General features: G+C 36.2%; 1 long non-coding RNA gene across 1 annotated transcript in view; it reads left to right on the top strand.

Annotated features, from left to right (window-relative positions):
- Positions 1-22,115, top strand: part of LOC120889054 (uncharacterized) — a 125,537-nt gene that overhangs the window by 13,413 nt on the left and 90,009 nt on the right. The gene's annotated exons all lie outside the window — the stretch shown is intronic.

Genomic DNA, 22,115 nt, shown 5'->3' with positions numbered 1-22,115 from the left:
CTGCAGAGAAGATTGAAATCATTAAAATCTATAAATTTGGAGGAGTTTCCCTGTAGAGCGGAGATTGAGACCTCTGAAGTGGGGGTTATTACTTTCTGATGGGCATGTTGAACCTGACTCTAGAAATGTTGGAAACTCAGGGAACTAAAATCAACTGTTGCCACTGTAACAAATTGCCACTACTGGGAGAAGAGTTGGTGGTACTAGTACCAGTCTCCCTTTTTTTGTTCGGTACTTTGCAACATCACTAATAATTCCTTAATTATGTTAGATTCTGTAAGTTTACCAATAACTGTGTTTCTGACTCCTGACTGGATTCCTGTTGATACATACCATCTCATGTCCCTGGATTCTTTTCTCTTTTCCACTATATTGATGTTGTTCTAGATTATTACCAAAATGCTTTTTATTTTTCACATTCTCTTTATTTGTTCATTTTTTCAAATTAAAAATAGGATCTGTATTTCACATGTTTTCTTCAGATAAAAAATTTATTATTTTGGTGATTTTTCATTATTAACATCTTTATTGAGGTATAGTTTATACACAGTAAAATGCACAGTAAAGTTTACAGTTTGGCAGGTTTTGACACATAAGTATACTCATGAGACTATAACCATAATCAAGATAATGAGCATATTCATCTCCCCCAAAAGTTTTTTCATGCTCTGTTGTAATCCTGCTTTCCCAACTTTCTCTTTCTTCTACCCATCCCCAAAGCAATCACTGATCTGCTTTATGACATAATTTATTGGTTGTATTTTCTAGAATTTTATGTCAATGGATCAAATAGTATATACTCTTTTTATCTTGTTTAGCATAATTATATTGATGTTCACTCATGTCATTGCATGTAGCAATAGCTCATTCTTTTTATCATTGAGTAGTAGTACATCCATTATATAAATGTACTACAGTTTTTTATTCATTTACAAATTAATGGATACTTGGAATTTTCCAGTTTGGGCTATTATGAATAAATTTGATGTGAACAGTTATATTTAAGTTTTCCATAGACATAGGCTTTCTTTTTCCTTGGAAAATTCTTTGGAGTAGGATGGCTAAATTGTATAGTAAGTGTATCTTTAAGAAACTGCCAAACTGTTTTTTAAAGTAGTTGAATTATTTTTCACTCCAAACAGCAGTATATGAGAGTTCTAGTTCCTTTATATCTCTGGCAATACTTGGTATAATTAGTGTGTGGTTATATTTTTAATGGTTTTCATTTGCATTAATAACTAATGATGTTTAGCATATGTTTATGCTCATATTTATCATCTACCCTCTTTGGTGAAGGGTTTACTCAATATAGAACATATTTTGAATTATGAAGATAAGTCTTAGTAAATTCGAAAAGATTCAAGTCAAACAAAGTATGTTTTAGACCATATTGAAATTAAACTAGAAACAATAACAGTTATATCTGGAAAATCTCAAAGTATTTGAATCCAGTGTGGCTGTTAGGAAATCTGATGATAGTCTGATTCTTGTGTAGGAGGTATGCTTTTTCTCTAGAAGCTTTTAGAATTTTCTCTTTCTCTCTGATGTTCTTAAATTTGCATTTCTGGAGTCTTAATCTCTCTTATTTGGTGTTTAGTTCTTTCTATCCGAGTTCTTTAGTTGTTCCTTATTTCAAGGATATTTATTTCATCAAATATTTTTCTTCCTTTTATTTCTGCTTCCTTTTTCATTCCTATTTTCAGGATGCCAGCATGTATTCTTTCATCTTCCATGGTACTCATCATTTTATTTCAGTATCCTTTATCCTCTTTAATCTTCTGGGAGATTTCCTCAGGCTGCTCTTTTAATTTTACAATTTATTCCTTGGCTATATTCAGCTTTCTATTTATTACATGTAGTATTATTTCAAGTATCATTTGTTTTAATATGAAATATTTCCATATAGCTTTCCTTGTGCCTTTTCTCCTACTTTCTATACCCATATTCATCTTTTACATTATTGGTTGTCTTATTTTAATATTTTAATCTATTTTTTCAATATGTGTGCCTGATATGGTAAATGTTGTTCAGTGTGATTTTCCTTCTATAGTGTTTCAAGTCACTATTTAGTTGTGAGATGTTGATCCCCTGTAGTTGTCAGGGTGAGATTCTAATGGTCATACCCCAGTTCATGATTTCCTATGACTTTAACAAAAGTTAAGAGAAGAGCCCTAGGGAGTCCTAGCTACCAGAAGTACAATCTACAACCTATCTGTTGCCCCTCCATTGAGGCCCTCTGGAGGAGGTTCTCCTTTTGCATAGGAGGTGGCAGTTACCTTGTAAGTGATCCGTAATCTCTTCTGTGCTTGGTGAAGAGAACCAGGAGAGCAAGTGCTCAGGGCAGCTGCACAGTCTTCCCTTCTTATTGTGGGCTGATGCTGCTGCCTTCTCATTCAGACAGGTTATAGGGCAGACCGTGGAAATACAAGAGGAAATATGTGAGAGGCATTGCAGAATCTAACCATGTAGTCTTTACCTGTTATTCTACCTCAGCATGCCACCCAACCACAACTTAAAATTGCCTTTGGTATCTCCAGGATTTCTCAACATTTTAAGGTTAATATACCCTTCTCTATTCTATAGTTTCCTCAGGGCTGGTTCCCCAGGGAATCGCTAGCTTTTCCCTGGTCAAAATCTTGTCTGTACTTTCTGGGGGTATTGGTGGGAGATAGTTCTTTAAAACTCTTAAGTTTTGCTGTGAGAAAATTAGTTTTGCAGCAGAGTGCAATAAAAAGAGGAAGTAAATTCAGTTACTAGTCTAGGTAAGCAGTAACAGAGATCTGGATTAGTAGTTTGTATGTTGAAATAAGATTTTTTTTTTCCTGTTTAGATGATTTACTCGCTAGTGGAATCCAAGTTTGAAAAAACTGCTGTTTTATTTTTGTTTTCTTTCTTCTTTTTTTTATAAACTAAATATGTTTATTCTTAGCATATTTTTTTGAGTGAATTGAAAACTAAGCACTTGGAGAAATTCAAGATGTTATAATGAAAAGGGAAGCTAAAACAAGGCCAGATTGGAGAGCAAGTTGTTATTATTTAAAACTTATGGACCACCCTGAATATGCCAAACTCTACTTAAGAAAATACAGAAACACGATCCCATCCATTTAACAGCTAACATTTTCAGAAAATATACCACATTTCTCACCTACAACCAATATTTAAACTTGTTTAGTTTGAGGAATTTCCTCTTCTTTGTTTTCTTTTCCTTAAATGTTTTTTAGGCTGGTTCTCTTTTCTTTAAAGGCTGAGAACAAAACATAATTGTATATGTTCATTTTGTTGGCTTGACAATTGATAATTAAATACTATATTTATCCTGTAATGTCATAAAGTAAGCTGAATGGAGTGTATGTTACCACTTTCAACTATTCAGAGTGTTTGCCTCTCTATAGGATGATAATTGGTTGGTCTTTACCAGCCTTACCCAGAGCTTCACACATACTAGGCAAGCAGTCTACCTCTGAACCACACCCCCAGCCCTTTTTGTCTTGAAACATAGTCTCCCTTAAATTGCCTCAGGCCTTGGATTTGTGATCCTCCAGCTTCAGCCTCTCAAGTAACTAAGATTATAGGTGTATGCCACAATGCTTGGTGAGATTCCATTTTTATTTCAGGATAAAAACAAGAAAATGAGTTTGAATTTTAACTTGCAAGATTAATGTTAACTGTAGACATGAAAACTGTTCAGTCTTACATCCAAATATCAATAGCTTTCCTATAATTACCAATGATAAGTCTGTCGAGAAAGAAATCAGGAAAACAATTCCATTCTCAATAGCTTAAAAAACAAACAAATAAAAACCCAGGAATTAATCTAACCAAGGAGGTAAAAAATCTTTCAATGAAAACTATAGAACATTAAAGAAAGAAATTAAAAAAGATTTTAGAAGATGGAAAGCCCTCCCCCCATTCATGAGTAGGCAGAATTAATGTTGTTAAAATGACCATACTATGAAAAGCAATACACAGATTCAATGCAATTCCCATTAAAATACCAATGACATTCTTCACAGAACTAGAAAAAATAATCCTAAGACTTATTTGAAAGCATAAAAGACCCAGAATAGCTAAACAAATTTTTAAGTCAAAAAAGCAATTATACTGTAGAGCTATAGTAACAAAAACTGTGTGGTGCTGGCATAAAAACAGACACATAGACCAATGGTGCAGAATAGAAGGCATGTAGACAAACCCACAGAAATACAGTCATCTTATTCTCTACAAAGGTGCCAAAAAATACATTGGAGAAAAGTTGGCTTTTTAAAGATGCTGGGACAACTGGTTACCCATATATAGAAGGAAACTAGACCCTTATCTCTTACTCTGCACAAAAATCAACTCAAAATGGATCAAAGACCTCAGAATTAGGCCAGAAACTATGCAACTCCTAAAATGGATAAAAAAATGTGGCATATATACACAATGGAATATTACTCAGCAATAAAAGAGAATAAAATCATGGGGGTATAGCTTAGTGGTAGAGCACCTCTGGGTTCAATATTCAGTACTGAAAAAAAAAGTTACTATACTTATAGGGATACAAAAAGAAACAGATATGGATTTTAGATGCCTTACGAAACTCAGAGCCCCCAGAATATACTTGTTCTATTGTGATTTATTACCACCTCACCTCTCAAGAAAAGAAGAAGCAAAAGCTTTATTTTGTGAAGATGTGGTAACTGTATGACTTATTATATTTGTGATTCCATTAAACCTAAGTTAGGAGACAGTTCCTAGAATATTTTAAAGCAAAATATAATTGTAAAAATTGGCAAAAAAGTCACAAATTATCTCATCCCTATACCAGTGACTGTCTTGATTATAAACTTGTAGATTGGCTGTTCCCCCAACTCCCCAAGTTTGTTCCTTTGGATTCCTTCTCCAGATGACCTTTGCCTCAGGCTCTGCCTTTGGGGGATCCCAGGCTAAGATAATCAGTGAGAGAAATAAGCAAAGGAAAGAACCTGGTATGTCTCCAAAATTTTGTTTTAAATAGCATGATAGTTAGTGGACTAGAGACTGGAAATAAAGGAAGAAGGGTAGCAGCAGAATGTTAGAATGGGGAGGTGATGAGTTTGTTTTTCTACACGTTAAGTTGGAGAGACTTGTGGGGCAAATAAATGGATATTCAAGGGGAGAGGTCAAGGTTCAGGGAAGATTATGCATTATTAATATACAGACGGCTAATATGGGCATACTTACAGAGGAGTTTACCTTGGCACAGTACACAGTGAGAGGAGATAAGCAGTAAGGACAGAACAAAGAGGAATACCTTTATTAAAGCAGATTGAGAAAGAGGAGCCCAAAAAGAAATGAAAAGAGATGGTAGGAGGAGAACCCTGGGCAACTAGTATTCCAAAAGCAAAAGGATAGTTGCTGAAGGAGGAAAGGACCTGTTGAAAATCACAGAAGTAGTAAAATGTGGTAATTATATCTTAGAGAGCACACAGTGAATGTTATGAGTTGTCAAAGTGTGATCACAGGAGGGTGAGGAATGAATGGAAAATGAGGACTAGGAGCAATAAATCAAGATGATTCTTCTAAAGGGCTTAGTTATAAAATGAAATGAAAAAGATATTGAATTACAAGAGGGGACTAAGAGGTAAAGAGAGATTAATTAATTAATTAATTAATTATTTTTTATTTTAAAGAGAGAGAGAGAATTTTTAACATTTATTTTTTAGTTTTCAACAGACACAACATTCTTGTTTGTATGTGGTGCTGAGGATTGAACCCGGGCTGCACGCATGCCAGGCGAGCGCGCTACCGCTTAAGCCACATCCCCAGCCCTAATTAATTATTTTTTAATATGGATGACATAAATATTTATGTGTTCAAATTTGGATCAAATTAAGCTAATGTTATAGAATTTGCATTTAGGAGAATGAACAAAAATATGCTTTTAGTTAGATCTATTACTATTCTATTTCTTGCAGGACTGAAGTTATACCTGGCAAAGCCATGTGTGAAATTTTGCTGTTTTAGAATTTTTATTAAAGAATCCTGATTTAAAACACCTCTTACTACCTCATACTAAAGCAAAATTTTATTTCTCTCTGCTTATTGGTTTCCATGTTTTCCTTCAAACACTTTGTTTAGCAATAACCAACACTTCTGGATTGTTAAACACTCCTTTCCCAGGTGGAGCCTCACCTGTCTTTTATGCCTTTACCTGTACTTACTCGACAAGGCTGAAAGACCCATACATCTGTCAGCTACTCTTCTCCTGAGAGCTTCTCAGCATTTGGAACTTCATGTTTGTCACCCTATTAACCTACCATATAGTAGACACTTAATATTTTGAATGACGAATGATTGATTGTAACCAGAAGTAACTGAGAAATTTATAAAAGAGAGCACTAGTTTTCTGCTGTCACCGCAGATCCACTTCCCTGCCCAATATTAGACATTTTTGTTAGCTTTTATGGCTACAGATTTCCTTTTCTCTCAGTAGTTCCTCAAATTTGAAAGCATAGCAGAGGGAAAATGGGAAGCAAGATAATTGTTGCATCTTTCAACTTCATTTTTGTGATATTATCTTGATGACACAGTTAAAGTAAGATTTAAGTATTAGGAGTCATGATTCTTATTTTTAAAGTTCTGTTTTATATGATGTTAGAAAGAGTAGATTTCTAATAATTCCTGATGTTTTTCAGGGTTTTTAAAATTGCTTGCTTTATGAGTAATAGCCCCACTGCACATCTGTTAAGCTGTAAAATTTTGTAGAAACTATGTGAAGAAATAGTTATAATTTGCCTTAGTGACACTAACCCTAATAGCATTATTAAAATTCTTTATACTGAAATATATTTAGAAGCCAGACCTTTTTCTATTTAATTTTGTCAGACTGATTTTTTCTGACGGATGAAGTGAAAGGTGTTTTGGACTTTGAATAATAGACTTATGCTGAGTCTGGTATCCCTATATGGAATGCAGCAGTAAATGCGATTTTGTTGGGTGAATGATAAAGGGATGTGACCATGACAAGTGTTAGTTAGCATTATTTTTAAGACTTTGAAAATGAGCATAGTACTTAAGTCTCATATGCTCATTCCACTAGATCAGCTGATGAAAACTCAGCTTTAAAAGAATACATATGAACAAGCTGATACTCAAAGAAAACTCTGCAGAATCACTCTTCAGTATCTCACAGGAAGAAGTAGCTATCTAAATGATCTAGTAGAATGAGCATATCATCAATCATATGGAGAAACCAGGCTGGACCCCAGCTGTCCCATCATTCCACTAAGCAACAAGGAAGAGAAGTCAGAGATGATATAAAACCACAGTGTATGTTCTTTAGAATCTGTCATACATTTTTTATGGAGAATAAACTCTATAAAAATCATTTATCCACCAATTACTCTATTTCTTTTAAAATCCTGAGTTAAGTACTTTAGATGTTATTTTAGGTTTTCGAACATTACAATTAAGATTCCAGCCCAATGTACAACACATGGTAAGGAAAAGCCAGGCTTTGGCCAGCACACATGCCTTTGTGAAAATGAGAGAAGTCAGCCACTTCTTCCAGGTAGGTGCAGTCTGTCCCAGGGTGTGTGGCATGGAGAATGGCCCAGGATGAATTTCAGCTCTCCTCACCCCTTGACTGCATGCTCTTGTGCAATGAACACTTACTGTGTATCACTTCAGTTCCTCTTGGCCTCCCCTTTTATTCCAGCTATATCTGCCGTCATCATCAGTTCTATGGAGGTGTTGACCAGTTTCACCCAAGTGCTACTGAAGAGTACTTTACCCAACTACTCTAGGCCTCTTACTTCATGTTTTGGGACATTTGTGATTTCTCCATGGGGACATCCATGGGAACCTTCTTTGCCCTCACATGTGCAAACTTGAAATACAGTGGGAAGAGAGGTAGAAAGAAGGATATAAGAAGGGGAAGTTAATGCTCCTTTAGGCAACCTTTGACTGGTGGGAGAAAGAGGTCAGTACATAAATGCTCTGTCCACCCAGGCTTCCTCTAGCACTCCCTTTTCCAGGATTCTGAGTCACATTTCATAAGAGCTATCAGGGGTCCCCATGGAGCAACTCATTGTCTGAACTTCTGCTTTGAAGACAATTGTACAGCTGTATAGGTCAAATGGTGATCCCTAACCCCATCTACTTCAGATTCTACCTTAAGCAGACTCATTTGTCTCTGGGTATTTTACATGTTACATAACAACTTCACATTTCTGAATTCCAGAGCCTTCTCTATAAATTTATAGCGAAGTAAAAACACTTTCAAATGTATTTAAATGTAAAGCACTAAATAAATTTAAATCCTTATTTGTTTCAAACCTCATATCTATTACCATATAAGAAATACTTGCCTTAGTAAAAAATCATTTATAAATGTCTCTAGACTAATGATGACAGGTAATGAGTGTTTTAGGTTGAGCTGCCAATTCTAGTGAGAGTTCTCTAATTTTATTTAGGCAGCATCATTGTTGCTTTATCTGGGCTTCATCACTGCCCCTATATTTCCAGAAGTCTTTGCCAAATCTGACTCCTTGGTCAGTGGCATTTAGACTGTTAGTCTATGTCCCATTTTTAAGCACCATTCATTCCATATAGGTCTTTGAATTTTTTAGAGCTTGAGGTGCCAATCAAGTGAGGACAACTTTAGTCTACCCACTCTACCTAGTTTCTAGCTGAAATTAATTAATCACTCTTGGAGTTTTATTTTATTTTCATTCTCAGAAATAGCTTACCATTCATAGATTGAAGACATTAAATAAAGAACTTTTAGTCTATTATAGCACTATTAGTAAATCTTTATCTCTTAGGTTAAAGTGCATTATAATTATAATAGAATCAGATTATTGACATTCATTAAAATTTATTCTTCATTTCTTCATTTAACACTAAACATTTTCATTTCTAGAGTCAAGTCAATATCAGCAAAAACTGAGTTTTTTATAAAACAAAATTATACCATCAATTCCACTCTCATATTTTTGGAACAAAAATGAAGATTGGATATCTAGTCTAGGCCTAATTCTGCCATTGGCTGTGTAACCTTGGATAATTACATAATTTCTCTGGCCTCCAGTTTATATTTTAAGAAAATGTGACTACTGGACTAGATACAACATTTTCTCTAAAGTTGTATAAGTATTACCTCTCTGCATTTGATGCTCAGAGAGCTATGCTCCCTGAGCATAAATCTCAGTATCAGTGTTTTTCTTTTCTCTTTCTCAATTATACTTTTCATTTTTTAAAAGTCATTTTGAATTTTACTGTGCTATATTGTCCTGGGATATAAAAAAGTCTGGGTTATCAATAGAGAGATGCTGAAGACTAAGCGTTTGAGAAATTTCCTTTAGTCAAGGCACTGTATCTTTTCTTGGGTGTTCTGTAAATGAAGTACCATTAAACATAGGGCCTTCTAGCCCATCTTCAAATGTTTTGATTTGCTATATGGTATTGGAGCGATGAGCATGAGATAATTTTCATTAAATGATCTCCCATCTGTATCTATTTCTATAGTCAGAGAATGCATTTCTCCTGAGGAAGAGTCCAGTGAGAATAAAGCAGATGTTAAGGAAAGACCAAAGAGGCAGCATCATATTTCACCCAGGTGAGAAAAGTTAGCTAGAGCTCCAGTCTTGCATGTTAGTCAAAGGATTAGAATATAGAAGTGTGATGGTTAGCTTGAGGACATGTATCAGAGAGACAATGCAGAGGGTGATAAGATATTAGGTTAAATTTCACCTAAGGCCTTGTTCTGGCTTACAGATAACCGTATTCTTGATGTGTCCTTGCATGGCCTTTTCTCTATGTGGAAATATCCAGGTGTCTTTGCGTTCTTTTGTTTGTTTTTTTTTTTTTTTAAGAGAGAGAGAATTTTTTAATATTTATTTTTTAGTTATCTGCAAACATAACATCTTTGTATGTGGTGCTGAGAATTGAACCCGGGCCGCACGCATGCCAGGAGAGCGCGCTACCGCTTGAGCCACATCCCCAGCCCTGTCTTTGCGTTCTTATAAGGACTCCAGTCGAATTGAATTGGCGTCTTACCCTAAAGGAACTCATTTTAATTTAATAACCTCCTTAAAGGCTCTGTCTCTAAGTACAGACACATTCTGAGGTATTATTAGGGATTCAACTTATCAATTTTAAGTAAACACAGTTTGGTCCCTAACATTCTCCACAAATATTGTGTGAACTAAATCAGCTCTTCCAAGAATTTTATGAAAATACATTTGTAATAAAAAATAGCATTTTATAAAGATTAGATTAGAAAAGGTATATTGAATTATTTGTATTTTTCTAATATCTTCTAAGCATATTGGGTAACATTAGGTACTTCAAAGAGAAAGAAAAAGAGGCACGCTAGTAACTTGATAGATGGTTAAGCTGATTTTCTTTCTACTTGTTCTGTCAATTGCTGAGTGTTAAGGTTTCCAATTATTATTGTGGATTTGTATGCCTCTCCCTTTAGTTTTGTCAGATGTTATTTTATACATTTTGAAGTTCTAGTCTGAGAGGCAAACCCACTTAGGATTATGGCTTCCTGATTAATTTATTTTATCATTATGAAGTGTCTCTTTGGCTTGAAGTCTACTTTAATATTAACATAGCTACCAATTTCTTACATTTATCATTTGCATGGTATATCTTCTTCCTTCATCATATTTGTGCCTTTGTATTTAAATTATATCTTTGTAAATAGCATGTAGTTCAGTCTTGATATTTTAAATTTAGTATGATAGTCTATCCTTCAAATAGTTCATTGACATTTTAAGTAGTTGTTATAGCTGGGTTAAGTTCTATCAATATATATTTGCTTTCTATTTGTAACATGTTCTTTGTTACTCTGTTACTCCTGTCTTGCTTTTTATTGTCTAATTGAATGTTTTAACATTTAAAAAAAAATTAAATTAACATTATAGTACTTCATGTGAAATGTAAGGAATTTACAATGGTATAATTCTTTTTACTCTATTCTTGTGCTGTGTTGTCTTTTATTTACTTCTATGGACTTTATAATCCCCCTCCTTACTACAATGTTACCACTTTTTCTTTGATCTGTTGTCTTTTAAAAGAAATTAGGCCTGGCATTGGGGTGCACACCTGTAATCCCAGTGGCTCAGGAGGCTGAGGCAGGAGGATGGTGAGTTCAAAGCCAGTGTTAGCAAAAGAGAGGTGTTAAGAAACCAATGAGACCCTGTCTCTAAATAGGATACAAACTATAGAGATGGGGATGTGGCTCAGTGGTCAAGTACCCCTGAGTTCAATCCTGGTACCTTGCACCCCCCAAAAAAGGAAATTAGGAGGAAAAAAAGAAAGTCTTAATCTATCCACATATATTTTCCTTTTTCATGTTCTTCATTCCTTCTTATAAATCTAAGATTCCATTTTCTTTCAGTCTGTAGAATAGCTTCAACATTTCTTATATGCAGGTCTGTTGACGACAATTTCTTTCATCTTCATTTGAAAGTGCCTTTATTTTTATTCCCCTTTTTAAAGTTAATTTTTCTGGATGTGTATGTTTGAGTTGTTTTTGGTTGGTTTGCTTGTTTTGTTTTTCTTTCTGCACTTTAAAGACGTGTGTGTGTGTGTGTGTGTGTGTGTGTGTGAGAGAGAGAGAGAGAGAGAGAGAGAGAGAGAGAGAGACAGACAGAGAGACAGACAGACTGGGGATTTAATTCAGGTCACTCTAGTACTAAGCTACGTCCCCAGTTCTTTTTATTTTTTATTTTAATACATGTTGTCAGCAAGTTGTTGAGTCGGCCTGGAACTTGTGATCTTCCTGCCTCAGTCTCCTGAGTAGCTGGGATTACAGATATGCACTACCATGCTCAGCCATTTACTGGCCTCTTGTCATGATTGTTTTTGCTGATAAGTCAGTTTAAATTTGTATTATACTTTCTCTAAATTTGATGCATATTTTTCTTTGTGTTCTGTTTTTTCTCATCTTTGATGTTTCTGCTTTTTTACTGTGATGAAATCTAGGTGTGTTTTCTTGTGTTTATCTTACATGGGCTTAACTGAGTTTCTTGGAGCTATAAATTAAGTTTCTAAAAACTATATTTGGGAAAATTTCATCCTTCTTTCCTTCAATTATTTTTTATTGCTGTTTTATCGTCTCCTCCTGTACTCCTATTATACGTACATTAGACCACTGGTATTCTCACATAGGTCACCAAAGCTCTAATCATTATTTTTTAAATTTGATGATGTTCCAGTTCATTTGGGCTGCTATGCTATAACAAAACACTTTAGACTGGGTAATTTATAAACAACAGGTCTATCATTCACAATTCTGAAGGCTGGGAAGTCCAATATCAAGGTACCAGCAGATGGGGTGTCTGATGAAGGTCTGCTTCCTTGTAGATGGCACTTTCTAAATGACCTCGTATGGATGAAGGGTACAAGGGCTCCCTCAAGCCTCTTTTGTAAGGGCATTAATCTCATTCACCTGATTATCTTGCATGAACCTCTTAATACCACTATACTGGGGATTATACTTCAACACATGAATTTTAGTGGGACACAAACATTCAGATAACAGAAGATTATTTTAATTTATCTTCAAGATCATTGACTTTTCCTGTGAAACCTCTAGTTTGTCATGAAGCCTATCTAATGAATTTTTATTTGGGGTAATGTAGCTGTCAATTTCAGAATTTCTGTTTGCTTACTTCTTTCTAATTTCCATTTATCTGCTATAATTTTCTATCTGCTTGCTGTATTTATATTTTCTATTAAGTCCTTACACATTTTTACAATGGTATTTTTATGTCCTTATCTGCCACTTCTGGCAGTTGGGTCACTTTGGGGCCTATAATTAAAGCTTCATAGCCAAATAATTATGCTCACTCATTTACTTGTTGTCTTTGGCTGTTTTCATCCTACTCAATAAGAGAATTGAGTGCTTCTTAAAGAGATCATATGACTTGTAAACCTAAAATATTTGCCATCCAGCCTTGTAAGAAAAATTTTGCCAATCTCTGCTCTAATGAGAGTTCAAGGGCATAATTATTCCTCCCATTGCCTGGCCTTTTGCTAAAGAGATTAATATGGATAAAAGAAAGGCAGGTCCTAGTTATTAAGAAAGTGGGAGTATGCCCCCAAAAGCATTCAGACATCTTCCAGGCAAGATAGGGTCTTAAGGGCAAGCCTTCCTGAGATGTGCCTGCAGAACCTCAACATTCTCTGCCCTTCATTGTCTAGGGACTCTGTTTCCCTAGGGACTCAGTTTTAGCCATCACTTGAGCAGACTAGGTATCTTTGCCACAGCTCTGAAGGGTAAAAGTGGTAAGCCATGGGAGAGTGCATGTGATCTTGACTCTGTGTATATAGAGAATACAAGAACTGTGGGAGAATGGCTTTCTCTACCTAGATTTCAAAGAATGTTATAGACAGTCTAGAGATCAAAGCAGAGGTGTTGCAAAGGCAGGCCCACCAAAGAGAGTCCTCTCTAGGGCAATGCTAAGTAAAGAAGAGTGGCTATCCTCAAGACCTCAGAATTATAGAGCCACCTGAATATGGTGCTAGCCTAAGAGAGCTGAAGGCATGAAACTCCATCCTATGAGAATTGCTGCAGAAACGGAGCCACAAAGAGCCAATAGAGGCAAGGCTACAAGAAGCTTTGTGAACCTAACCCTTGACTTGATGTGCAGGCAGCACATCAAGTCAAGGAATATTATTCTGCTTTAAGAATGGATAAAAAAAATGTGGCATTTATACACAATGGAGTATTACTCTGCATTAAGAAATGACAAAATCATAGAATTTGGAGGGAAATGGATGGCATTAGAGCAGATTATGCTAAGCGAAGCTAGCCAAGCCCTAAAAAACAAATGCCAAATGTCTTCTTTGATATAAGGAGAGTAATTAAGAACAGACTAGGGAAGAAGAGCACAAGAAGAAGACCATCATTAAACAGGGTTGAGAGGTGGGAGGGAAAGGGAGAGAGAAGGGAAATAGCATGGAAATGGAACGAGACCCTCAGGTTTATACAAAATTACATACAAGAGGAAGTGAGGGGAAAGGGAAAAATAATACAAGGGGGAGGAATGAATTGCAGTAGTGGGGGTAGAGAGAGAAGAGGGGAGGGGAGGGGAGGGGAGGGGGGATAGTAGAGGATAGGAAAGGCAGCAGAATACAACAGACACTAGGATGGCAATTTGTAAAGCAATGGAAGTGAAACTGATGTGAATCTGCAATCTGTATAAGGGGCAATATGGGAGTGCATAACCCACTTGAATCAAAATGTGAAATATGATATATCAAGAAATATGTAATGGAGGGGTAAGACAAGATAATACAAATGGAAGAAATGATTTACAGTAGAAGGGGTAGAGAGAAAAGGGGAGGGGAGGGGAGGGGAGGGGGGATAGTAGAAAATAGGACTGACAGCAGAATACATCAGACACTAGAAAGGCAATATGTGAATCAATGGAAGGGTAACTGATGTGATACAGCAATCTGTATACGGGGTAAAGTTGGGAGTTCATAACCCGCTTGAATCAAACTGTGAAATATGATGTATTAAGAACTGTGTAAGGTTTTGAACGACCAACAATAAAAAAAAAAAAAAAAAAAAAAGACTACTTACCATAAAAAAAAAAAAAAAAGAAGTAATATTGTTTTTCCCATGAGATTTTGAACTTATTTGAAATAGGTTATCCCTTTCTGCTTGCCTATTTCAACCTTTTGGAATGGAAATGTCTATCCTATGCTTGCCTTACCATTGTATCTTGAAAGCATGAAACTTGTTAACTTCTGTAGGCTCATAGCTGGAGAGGAATTTGCTTTGGGATGAATCATGTCTTGATTCAGTTATCTTATCTAATTCAGTTGGGACTCTGGACTTTGGACTTTTGAGTTGGTGCTGGAACATATTAAGACTTTGGGACTGGTGGGATGGAATGAATGCATTTTGCATGTAAGAATGACATAAATTTTGGGGACTGGGCACAGAATGTTCTAGCCCAAATGAAAGAATCTCCCAAAGTTCATGTGCCTAATCCCCAATTCAATAATGTTGAGAGGTGGGACCCTTAAGAAATGATGAGTTCAGGAGGGTTCTTCCCTCATGAATGAAAGAAAGCCATTACTGTGCCAGTAAATTAGTTACTGAGGGAATGGATTGCTGAAAGAAGAATGAGTTCAGTGCATCTTTCTTTCTCTGTGTCTATCTCTCTTTTGCCCTCTCCTCCTCTCTCTCACACACATTTGTGTGAATGCTCTCATACTCTCTATCTTCTGCCATGTAATGATGCAGCGAGAAGGCCTTTCTTACCAATATAGTACCTCTCAACCTTAGACTTCCCAATGTCCAGAACTGTAAGAAAAAAAATCTCTATTTTTATAAATTACTTAGTCTGGAATTCTATCATGCCAGCACAAAATACACTAAGATACCTCGTAAGCCAGATATGTCAACAGGCTCTTTTTACTAGCATTGCCATGTTGCACAATCAGAAAAGGGTTTAAATTTTTACTAACTTATGTCAACCCCACCTAGTGAAATTAAATAAGGAGTAGTGCATCTAAACACTGTATCAGATCCACTAAATGAGGATACATAATCTGGGGTTTATGACCTCAATCTTGATATGAACTGGACTTTTCAGAAATGTAGCGATAATTATGGCTGTATTTAATAATTTTCATGACCATGGGTGCGTGTTTTGAAGACTTTCTCATTAGATATTGCCATTATCTACTGTCTGGGACCTTGTAGTAGATGGAGGAAATGGAGAAAGCAGGGACTACATGTGTGGAGCTATGACTCAGCAATTTCCAACCATATACCTAGTCCTTCCAAATCCAGAGAATTCACTTACCTTTTGCTCAAGTCTATCCCAGCTTGGAGTATGCTTTCATACTCAATAACCTACTCATTAGAGGGGAATTCTACCTTAAATCAGGCCAGCTGAGTTAGCATTTGGTCTGACTACTGGACAGAGGATAGCATGAAAGTTTCTAGATAGTTTTAATGCTAGATTTGTTTCAGTGGTTTGGCTTGGTCTGTGTTATTGGCTTGACTGTGATTATTGGCAGAAGAGATGGAGTTAGAAATAAATAAGAGCATTTGAGCCCTAATAAAATGAATGGGTCTTAGAAGAAAGTTTGTCCCAGAAAAGGAACTAGGGTGTAGTTCAGGAAATTGCACAAAATCCAAGTTATACAGATTAAACAAAGATGGCAGGGGTTAAAGACTAATTGCTACTTGTTAGGCATAAGACTCAGCTGGAGAACCTTGCTTGGCAAAGAAGATTAACTATAGACTCTGCCCACTTGCCGGGATAGCCTTGGTGAGGCTATTGGGACTGAATTTGCTAACTGGAACCTGAATGGCAATGGTTGAGTTTGATTGTGTTGGTAAAGATAGAGAGGACTAAGTTGTCATTGTTGTTATTAAGAAAACTCTTTCATAACATTTGTCATTTGTTGAAAAACTTTATAAATGTCTTATAGCAACATCCTCTTTTCCACAATTCTGTTGAAGCAAGTAATACTTATTTTACAGAGAAGACAACTGTAGGTCAATGAAGTTAAATGATTAGCTCAGACTGGTAAGTAGCAAAACTGTGCTTTGAATCCAAGTTACTTTGAATCCAAATTGTAAAAATTTCTTAATTTTGATATCAAAATTTTCCATAAGTGGCATTCAACAAATGTTACAACCTAAAAATCAGTTACTTATATATCCTCGAAACCTACCACTGCATATATTTGTGCCTATCTAGGGATTTTGAATACAAAATAAATCTAATCTCATAATCCTCTGAAATGTTAACGTAATATTCTTATTTGGCCAATTTTAACTAAAGCATCTTTTTATTTCAGGCACTGTGTTAGTTGTTGATGGTATGAGGGCAAATGAAGTACCCAGAGTTGCAGTCTTTCTTGGAATTTCTTTTTTTTAATATATATATTTATATATTTCCAGTTGTAGACAAATGCAATTCCTTTATTTTATTTACTTTATGCAGTGCTGAGGATTAAGCCCAGTACCTCATATGTGCTAGGCAAGCACTCTACCAGTGATCTACCACTCCAGCCCTTCCTTGAGATAGACCAGATACAGAAAGAGGCTTGAGATGCTGTTAAACTTCCCATAGTGCACAGGATAGCCCCCACCCCACACACCTCATGTCGAAGAATCTCCAGGCCCCAAATGACAATAGGGCTGAGATTGAGAAACAGCAATTATTGAAGACCCCACCACCTTCACAGGTAGGCTAACACTTGTTGCGGTTGAGAAATGGTAAGGAGAGAAGTATAGCTGGCGGCTAATTATTGACAGGGGTCCAGTGGAGAGGTACCAAGAAGGCCCTGATTGTGCAGGGAGGGCTATGGAGCCCATCATAGTAGGGATTTGAATTTTACTGCAGACCCTCAGATTTTCTTATTCATAAATCAAATGTAGTGGTAAAATCAAGTTCCCATTTTCCAGAAATTTCTAGATAGTTTAACTTCAAAATCAGGAGAAGTATTGGTTGAAGTAATGTAATAATATTTTTCTTACCTGCTTTTAGATTCTATAGCAGAAAAGCACCTAGTACAGTTTTAAGCATGAATAACCTAGCTCAAATACAGGTCTACTGACTTTTATGCATCTTTAAAAGTTTTCAAACACTCCACTTTCCTTGTCCCTCTCACATGTGCCCACAAGTATCTCAGTGGCCTACATACCATTTAGATAGGTCAGGCTGAGTAATTTTTACAGTTTAATATGCCATAAATTCCCAGAATAATGCAGTTGAATGGATTTTCCCATAGTTTTTCTTGACTAAGGATTAAAAAGAAATTTCTGCCAGAGTTGTTAGTGGGTAATATTAACACCTGTACACAAAATTTCTCACCTATAAAAATTGGCATTGAATTAATGAAAATAGTTCCTTGACTTTTTCAGTATTATTACAATTAAGACTCAAGGGTAAAGATCCTAATTGCTTCATGGAGGGAATTAAAGAAAATAAAGCATAAAGAAAAAAAAGAATTTAACCTCTTTCATTCTACCAATGATGCCTTTTAAAACTAGTCAAAAGAGAAGTCATTTGGTTAAAATAAATATATAAAATCTGAAGGCTCTATAAGTAAATAGACCTGACTAAGCAAGAAGGCCAGAGAAATATTGATTGGTATGTTCACATTTTCATTCACTTTGATTTGGGTGTTGCAAACAAGCTAGTGATTCTCAGCCTCAGCTGCATTTTATTCTGTTTTTGTTTAATTTAAAAATTGACTTATACCATTTACATTTCAAACTCTTTATACCTTCAGATTCTTCTCCAGCTATTTTGAAATGTATATTAATTGCTGTAGACTATTGTTCTCCTATTGTGCTATATAGCATTAGAACTGCTACCACTGGGGCTGGGGTTGTAGCTCAGTGGCAGACACTCACCTAGCATGTGTGAGGCCCTGGATTCAATTCCCAGCACCACATAAAAATAAACAAATAAAAATGGAGATATTGTGTCTATCTACAGCTAAAAAAAAACCCTGCTACCATCCCTAAATGTATTTTAGTATCCCTTATCCACCTTCTTATTATCCCTCTCCCCTTCCTAGTTTCTAGTGACCTTTGTTCTACTCTGCTTTTATGTAATAAGTTTCTTTAGCTTTCACAAATGATTGAGAACCTGCAGGTATTTGCTTATCTGTCCTGGCTGCACTTCAGTGAAATTTACCCTAGTTTTTTTCAAGTTTGCTGGGAGCTCTTTGCAGCAGGGGCTGCTGTTTCTTCTCCCCTCCTTCTTCTTCCTCCTCCTCCTCTTCTTTTTTATTTTTATTTTAAATCAGTGATTCTGAAGCTCATTTTTCCTGGGCCATTAGTGGACACCCAAAGTGTTGGGATAGATGGATGGATGAATGATTAGAGGAGTGGAATATTTGATATTGAACTTCATCTGCTTGTTTATTGATCTGAAGAACAAAGTATGATGGCCTCTCTTGTTAACTGTGGAATTTGCCCACATTTTTAACTTGTTGACACTATGCTTACAATGACTTCTTTGTGTTCTGCAGAATCATGCAGTCTCTGTTCATTTTATGTCAGATTATTATTTTTAGTTCTGAAAGCAAGTATACTGTGGATTTTTCTCTATTGTGTTATTTTATTTACTATGTATTTTCTATACTCTTCATATACTTAATTACCTATGATTTTAGCTTTTGAGAGATGGAACTAGTTATTTATTAGTTAAATCAAATATTTATTAGTCAACACCACAGTACTCACCAGGGTGCACCATAATTTTAAATGTTGCTCCATATATTTAGGTTAATGTCCCCAGGAGCAGACCCAAGCCAATAGTGGTTACAGGATTAGGGGACAAATACCCACCCCAGCTTTTTAGTGCTTGGCTGAAACCACTCTGAGGTATGCTTTGCACTGTTCCCTAGATTTTCTCAGCAGGATTACACTGCAGAATTTTTAGTTCTTGGTCTACATATTAAGATTACTTAATGCACACATGCATCTCTCTGTTTGTGTATGTGTGTACATACATCTATTTTACTAGTGATTTAATCCTAGAGTAAAATTCTGTTACTCTTTAGCTTGCACCTCTATTCTTTCCCCAGTGCTTGACAGATAGACCTGTTTCCATCTAATTTGGATCCTTATCTCTTAACCTTGACTGTTGGAACTAGAGCACATATTTTCAGACACTGTAAATATATAAAAGTAAACAGAATGTTGACAATATAAGGACAGTGTCTAGACCTAATGCTGTCCTTATAAACAGATCCTACCTTCATTTGGCAAATACAGGCAATGGCAAAATATGGGTCATGGGATCTACAGTGCCAAAAAAGAGAAAGGAGACAGCTCAGTTATTATATAAGCTATTACTATCTGCCTCACAAACAAGAGCACTATCATTTAAAAGTAAATTGAGAAGAAAATGCCTATTTTCACAATGCAGGGTGTCTGGTTGCTAGACCAAAAAAAAAATGTGGGGGTTAGAAAGGCTAGGAGAGTGGAGAATGCATGAAAGATGGTGTGGAGGAAACAGAGAAAATGAAACCTCTTCTTTCTCTTTGGAAGCCTGAGCATTAGGTTACTGTGGAGGTATGGAATGGCACATTGATTGCTCCTTTACAGGTTTCTGAGTGCTTGGTTTTCGTTCACTCATTTTTCAACAAGGGTTCATTGAACATTCATTGAGCATTCACCACCAGCAGGTATTGTCCTAGGTGCTTAGTATACATCACTGAATAAACAAACGAACATGCCCACTCTTGTGGAGCTTACATTTTAGCAATGGGAGACATATGATACACGTAATTAATAACTGTATGGGAGTGGAAGATGATAAGTGTTATGAAAAAAAGAGAAAACTTAGAGCAGAGGATCAGGAGTATGACGTTAGGTGCATGGTCAGGATATGAAATTAAATAGGTGTCCAGGGTGATTAAATAGAGTAGGTAACCTTCTGGAAAAGGGATTTGAGCAAAGACTTGAAGGCAATGAGGGAATTCATCCATGTAGCTATCTGTGGAAAGAAGATTTCAGATGGTAGGAACTAGCCCTTTATTGAGACAACTCTGAGGTATGCTCTGCACTGTCTCCCAGAGCTCTCCAGCAGCACTGCACTGAGTTACCCACTATGGTAGCTGAGTTGACCTTATGCCCTTTCTGAGCTTCCTCCCATCTCTTGTTTTATTTCTTTACTCCCTTTCTGATGTTTTCCTGAGTAAATGATAGAACTAGAACTTGGTCTCTGTCTGACTTCAAAGTGTTTGCCTTTAACTAATTAAATTACAATGATTCTGATACAGTTTCAAATCTTTCTTTGGATAAGGGCTACTATATATAAAAATAACTGGATTTACCTGTTTCATGAATTTAAGAGCCATTAGTCACATCCTCATATTTTCATATTGAATTTAAGACATCTTGAGAACTGCAGTTTCTATATTAACAGAAAATTGAATAGATCCCTTTCCCATTTCCTTTTTATGAGTTGTTCCCAAACCCCTCCATATTCACAATGTTATGGGGAAAATGAATTCCCCTCAGCCTACGAATGACTACTGTCTACTCCAGAGTGCCTACTAATCCAACTCCTGGCATCTCAGTTCACTGAGTGAGGGTAGAAAATCCCATCCCTCAGTTCTGGGCCTTGGTCAAGCTTCTCTATTGTTGGACTCCCCTTCTTACACAGCCCTGTTCTCAGTTCTTGCTTCTTGGATCACAAGAACCACAATCTAGTGGCTGGCCAGGAGGAACCTGTAACATTAGCAGGATGTGCTTTAATGTAGCATTTTACAACTGGGGCCCTTGTCTTGAGTCCAGCTTACAGTTAGACCTCTGCTATTCTACATATAATTTAATTTGATTTATCCCATCTAAAATCAGGGAACTGGGTTTGATTGAAACTCAGTATCTTATTTTCCAGAAGACCTTTGACTCAACCGCATTGGTCCACTGCCTTCCTAGTGTCCATATTTATATAGCAAGGATCTCAGGGACTGGTACTTTGGCTGAGACACAAAAATTTATGTTTCATCTTAATCCCAAGGCAGAATCATCTTCCTGCCTTGAGATGGTGGGATAAGTCATTCGCAAACTATTCACTTATACACACCTATTCTTTAAATCCTAGACAAAGCTCTTTGACCAATTCTCTATTTTAAGGAGGTACTATCCTCCTTGAAATTCTGATTCCTAAAGGATAAAGGTGGAGGAAGGTTCATCACTTCTTTGTGCCTAGAAGAACACATAATGTAGTTTTTCTTGTAGGGAAGCTGGTGTCAGAAAGAAGTTTAAAATGTTTTTCTTTCTGATGTTGAAGCATGGCCCTGGATGTAAGCAAAGGAAAAAAAGAAAGAAAAAAAGGAAAAAAGATGGTGATAGATTCTATTAGAAAAATCCCAAACTCACTTGTGAGGGGAATTTCTTGATTAATTGTAACCAGTGATAGTTATTTATTTCTTTGCATCCTATCCTATTGTGGTTTGCTTTGGGGTATTTTTGTTAGATGTGGTCTATCTATGTGGCTCAGGCTGGCCTGGAAATCTTGGACTCAAGTGATCTCCTGGTCTCAGCCTGCTGAGAGGCTGGGATGATAGACATGCCACCATATCTAGCTCCTCCTATTGTTTGAACCACAAAGTCTAACATACAATTCAATTTTAGC

This window comes from Ictidomys tridecemlineatus, chromosome 8 (genome assembly GCF_052094955.1).
Source record: "Ictidomys tridecemlineatus isolate mIctTri1 chromosome 8, mIctTri1.hap1, whole genome shotgun sequence".
NCBI lineage: Eukaryota > Metazoa > Chordata > Mammalia > Rodentia > Sciuridae > Ictidomys > Ictidomys tridecemlineatus.
This window is presented reverse-complemented; position numbering and strand designations above follow the sequence as displayed.